Genomic DNA, 6,202 nt, shown 5'->3' with positions numbered 1-6,202 from the left:
TACTAAATTTCCTCGTCTTTCAAATGAAAGTAACAGAATCGTATTCCGTAGCGTACTTTGTAATGTAGAGCCAGTTAGAGGCAACAAAGTCCGAAACAAAAAAAAAAGTTCAATAACTCTGTCATTGTTGAAATTCGAATATATGCGTAGGAGGATTTTTTTCATCAAATATGATCGTCTATCATTTCCTAAGGGAATTTGGATAAATTAATTTTAATCATGTGAGAAAAGTTTTTTCTGACTTTAAGGGGATGAATCAAAAAACCAAAAATACATGAAAAAAAAACGAAAAAATATTTTTTTTTGACTCGATTATATACAGGATTCGAATATATACAGTGAAAAGAAATCAGAAACTTTATATAATCGAGTCCACGCTGTACTACCAAGTAGAACTCTGTTACGATCAGTCCTTTCTGCTAGCATGTGCTTAGTCTTAAACGCTATGATCCCAAGTCCAAACGTGTTTTCGTGTGTCAGACGGATGTACAAACCGGCTACCATCGCACGTTTTCTTCCAATTATGTCCACGTCGTCGGCGAAGCAGGTAAACTGACTAGACTTGTTGAAAATCGTGCCCGCCCAACACCTTCCAGCGTCACGTTGAAGAGCAGACAGGAGAGGCCATCGCCTTGTTGATGTCCCCTGTGAGCCTCAAACGATTCCGACAGCTCACCTGAGATCCGCAAACTGCACCGCACCCCGTTCATCGTTGCATGAATCAGTATTGTCAGCTTCCGGGGAAAGCCGTGTTCGTCCATGATACTCCATAGCTGTCGTCGGTCGATTGTATCATATGCGGCCTTGAAATCGACGAAGATTTGGTGTGTAGGGACCTGATACTCACGACACTTTTGGAGGATCTATCGCAGTGTAACCGTGGTTGAGCAACCGGGCACGAATCCGGCCTGATAACTTCCCTCAAATCGACTTATTATTGACGATAGACGGCGGAAGAAGATCTGAGACATATTTTTGTAGGCACCATTCAGGGTTGTGATGGCACGATAGTTACCACAATCTAGCTTGTTACCTTTTTATATATGGGGCAGATTACCTCGTCCTTCCACTCCTCCGGTAGCTGTTCTGTGTCTCAGGTCCTGACTATCAACAGGTGCATACATTCTGCAAGTTTTCCCGGACCTCCTTTGAAGAGCTCCGCTACGAGGCCATCCTTACCAGTTGCTCCTTAACTTCATCCATCGTCAGGGATGGTACGTCGTCGTTGTTCACTGCACCGGTGTAGACTTCTTCAATGCCGTCTTGGTCTTCTGTCTGCGCGCTGTTCAAGTATTCATCGTAGTGCTGCCTCCACCTTTCGATCACCTGGCGTTCGTTCATCAAGATGCCTCCTTCCTTGTTCCTGCCTTTGTGTGAGGCGTTTAGTTTCTTGAATAACTTCCGCAATTTTTGAGAACTATATAGCAGCTCCATATCCTCACACTCTTTCTCTTCCATGCGGCGCTTTTTTCCCGAAAGAGAGCCTTCGTTTCAGTCTGTATCGTTTCACGTTTTGTCGAGTCGCTCGTTGCAGTATGGCTGCACGTGCTGCATCCTTCTCGCTTAGAAGCGCTCGGCACTCGTCGTCAAACATTTCGATCCGTTGTCCTCGTTGTTCATACCCGATGACGGTTTCTGCTGTGTTACTAATTGCTGCTTACAAGATGTTTCAGCATTCATCGAATGGAGCAGCATCCAGTTCGTCTAACCGCGGTAACGCAGCTTCAAGATGCTTCGAGTATATTGCAGCAACGTTCGGCTCCTGCAATCGTCGTAGGTGGTACCGTGGTGAGCGCTGGTTTCTTATGTTATCGACGACTGACAGTTTGGAACGCAGTTTAACCATCACCAGGTAGTGGTGTCGATGTTAGCGCCACGATAGGTTCTGATGTCGATAATATCCGAGAAGTACCGATCATCGATCAAAACGTGGTCAATTTGTGTTTCTGTTTGCTGAGGTGATCTCCTGGTGTAACGGTATTGGAGTCTAAGCTGGAAGAAGATGCTACGTATGGCCACGCAGCGAAGTCGATAAGTCTTAGGCCGTTTTCGTTAGGTTCGCTGATGGGCGCTGAACCTAGCAATTACCGGTCCGAACTCCTCATATTGGCCGACCTGAGCGTTCAAATCACCGATGACGATTTTGATGTCATGTTTGGGGCAGCAATCGTATTCACGCTCTAGCTGCGCGTAGTATTCTTCCTTGTCGTCATCGGTGCTAGCTAAATGGAGGTTGTGGACGTTTATAATACAGATGTTGAAGAAGTGGCCTCGCATCCTCAATCTGCACATTCTTTCATTGACCGGCCACCAGCCAATCACTAGTTCCTGAATCTCTCCCATCACGATGAATGCTGTACCGTGTGTGTTGCCGCAGCTCTGGTAGATGGTATACCTACCTTGAAACGATCGCACCAGCAAACCTTTCCAGCACACCTCCTTCAGCGCTGCGATGTTGAAATTGCGAGCTCTCAATATTTTCGAAAGAATTCGGATACTCGCAAGAAAATTGAAGGACTATATTATCTATATTCCGTGTTCTTTGCGTGGGTCTAGTCCGATTGTCCTGTCTCGAATTTCTTTGTGACTTTTCCTGTGCGTTTCATTTTTACGGATGGCTTGCAGGGTCTACACCTGCATCGCTGGAGGACGGACGTGCACAGCTTATTTTAGTCCCCGCTGGTATGAAGTGATTAGCCACCCATGACATGGGGAACAGTCGCTATTTCTCAGGTGCAGAGATGAGAGAGGGAAGGCGGATAGGGAGATGGAAAGGAAGAGAGAGAGGTAAAAGAGGGTTGCCAGCCGTAAAGGAATACCGTAAAATAAGCTATATCGATCGAAGAAAAAAAAAATAAAAATTCGGTGCCGAATAAGAAACAACAAATATATCCTATGAAGATCTGCTGATGGCAGTATGTTGTGGATAAATTTAATATGTCTTAAAAAGATATTTCAACCACCTTTGGAATATATAAGCTTATTAATGGTTTAATTAACTAAATATCGAGCCAATTTCTGTTGTCCATACGATCGTCCCTAGCCGTTTTTGTCTGCGCAGTGGTCTCGATCCGCATATAATTTTACTTCCATTTTTACACAGCACGGTCGTCCCAATCACTATCATTATAATTCCGCACACATATCATAATTTTGCTTCCATTCTTACACTGCACCGATCCGCACTCTTATCATTATACATTTTTCAACGGTTATCCTGAGCCGTACTTTTTCTGTGCGGCCGTCCAGATTCGCAAATAACTTTACTTCCATTTTTACATAGCACGGGCGTCCTGATCCACACTCTTATCATTATAATTTTTTCTACGGTCGTCCCGATCCGCAAATAAGTTAACTTCCATTTTTACACAGCACGGTTGTCCCAACGATCCGCAAATAACTTTACTTTTATTTTTACACGGCACGATCGTCCCGATCCGCACTCTTATCATTATAATTTTTTCTACGGTCGTCCCGATCCGCAAATATTTTTAAACAGATCGGTCGTCCCGATCCACACTCTTATCACTAGATTTTTTTCTACGATCGTTCGTGTTCTGCGTGGTCGTCCCGATCCGCATATTTTTTACTACCTTCTTTATACAGCACAGTCTTCCCGATCCGCACTCCTATTATTATAATTTTGTTATACGGTCGTCCCAATCTGTACTTATTATTAAAGATTTATCTATTTTTACCTTGCTATATTTGAAAAAATTGGTGGGTTTTATCTATGATACAACCGCAAGGTTGACGTGGGCCTACCTTAACATAGCAATCATTTGTTTGTATTGATTAAATTTTTGATTGAATGAAACAATTTCCGAATTCAATCGAGTACAACATATTTGCTTTGTGAATAAAGAGATTGAATAAATGCCATAACTACCTCGTTTTGATTGGTTCGATTTATGGTTTCCCCAACACAGCCATCAAAACTAAGCAGCCTTGGGGAAATCGCATTGCAAAACATGAAAGTATGGGGACTTTTGTTCTCACCGAAATGTGTTCCCTAACACAGACTTCAAATCCATGGAGCGTAGCAAAAATTGGCATTGCAAATTCATGCAGGTCGGGAGTATTTTTATTCCGACTGAAATGTATTTCACTAACACAGACTTTAAGTCTATGGAACGTGGGGATATTGTCATTGCAAATACATGCAAGTCGGGGGCATTTTTGTTCCGACTGAAATGTGTTTCCCCAACACAGACTTCAGAACCAAGGTGTCTGGGGAAATTGGTATTGAAAATTCATGCAGGTCGGGTGTATTTTTCTTCCATTAGTTCAAAACTAAGCAGTGTTAGAGAAATCGGCATTGCAAATACATGAAAGTCAGGGGCATTTTTGTTCCGACTGAAATGTGTTTCCCTAACACAGGCTTCAAATCCAAGGAGCGTGGAGAAGTTGGCATTGCAAATACATGTAAGTCGGGGACATTTTTGTGCAGACTGAAATATGTTTGTCTAACACAGACTTCAAAACCAAGATGATCATACCAAACGTAAAAAGACTGTCATTGAATTTGCTTGTAACGAAGAACATAATCTATGATGATGCATGAATTGAACTTACATGGCATTATACAGTCTTTTTACCCACAAAGCAAATATATTGAATTCAATTGAATTCGAAAATTGTTTCATTCAATCAAACATTTAATCAGTAAAAAAAATGATTGCTAAGCTAAGGTAGACGTCAACCTCGCGGTTATATCATAGATATAACCCACCCATTTTTTACCTAATCATCAAATTGTATGCGTAGAAATTCAGTGAGTAGAAGATATGAAGGAATATCCTTCAATGCGATCATGAATAACCGAGCCAAAGCGTTGTGTTCGTACCCGCTTTTGTAATCCGTTAGGAAAACAGTTTTCGGAGTGCGAATAAAAACATGCGTGTGCAGAAGTACCCCCGGCTTGCATGAATCAAAAACTTCTACTTCTATTTTTTATAATATAGAAGGTTTGAACTTGAAAGTTCATTCGCCTTTAATATCTGCACGTAGACCGTTCCTAAGTTTAGAAGACCGTGGTTGAGGAAACATACTATAGTCTGCACAAAGGCAAGCGAGTACAAAAGTACTCGCAGTTTACATTTATTTGCAATGATAATTTCCCCACGCTCCATGGATTTGAAGTCTGTGTTAGGGAAATACATTTCAGTCGGAACAAAATGCCCCCGACTTGCACGAATTTGCAATGCCGATTCTCCCAGACACCTTGATTATGAAGTCTGTGTTGGGGAAACACATTTCAGTCGGAACAAAAATACTCCCGACTTGCATGAATTTGTAATGCCAATTTCCCCACGCTCCTTGGATTTGAAGTCAGTGTTAGGGAAACACATTTCGGTGGGAACAAAGGCTCCCCCTACTTTCATGTATGAGCAATGTCGATTTCTTCAACACTGCTTGGTTTTGAAGTCTGTGTTAGGGAACATATTTCGGTGAGAACGAAAGTCCCCATACTTTCATGTACATTCTTCTTCTTCTTCAATGGCACTAACGTTCCTAGAGGAACTTCGCCGTCTCAACGTAGTACTACTTGCGTCATTTTTATTAGTACTTAGTTGAGATTTCTATGCCAAGTAACACGCCTTGAATGCATTCTGAGTGGCAAGCTCTAGAATACGCGTGATCACAGTGCAAGTCGGAGGAAATTTCTTTGACGAAAAAATCCCCCGACCAGAACGGGAATCGAACCCGAACACCCGGCATGTTAGTTATGACGCTAACTCACTTGTTTACTTTTGTTCTTAGTAATCAACGAAGACTTTTGTCCCGTGGTCATTCACTTGCTTTTTTCAAGCCTTTCCAAGCAGAAAATTCACAAGCATGTAGAATGAATTCAACAACGAAGCGACTTTTACTTCAAATTCTGGAGAACCGCTGGAAGGTCTGAATACATATTGTCTCTAGAAGACATTAGTTCATTTGTTTTTTTAATAATGGACCTATACTATACAATAAATTAACTTATATTTTTCAAACGACCACTTCACAAATCGAATATATTCCGGTCACATACCGTTTCAATAATTAGCTCTATGGATATGGTCTGAGTTACAAACAAAACTACAAAGCTGAAATGAACAAATTGAGTTATCACAGTTCCGCTTTTGGGGAAGAACTGGGGCTACAACCACTCAGTCAATGATTTATCAAGCCAACTATAATTTCCAAACCTATAAGACAAAGT

Source organism: Toxorhynchites rutilus, chromosome 1 (assembly GCF_029784135.1).
Source record: "Toxorhynchites rutilus septentrionalis strain SRP chromosome 1, ASM2978413v1, whole genome shotgun sequence".
NCBI lineage: Eukaryota > Metazoa > Arthropoda > Insecta > Diptera > Culicidae > Toxorhynchites > Toxorhynchites rutilus.
The sequence above is the reverse complement of the archived record's forward strand: the minus strand, read 5'-3'. Positions refer to the sequence as shown.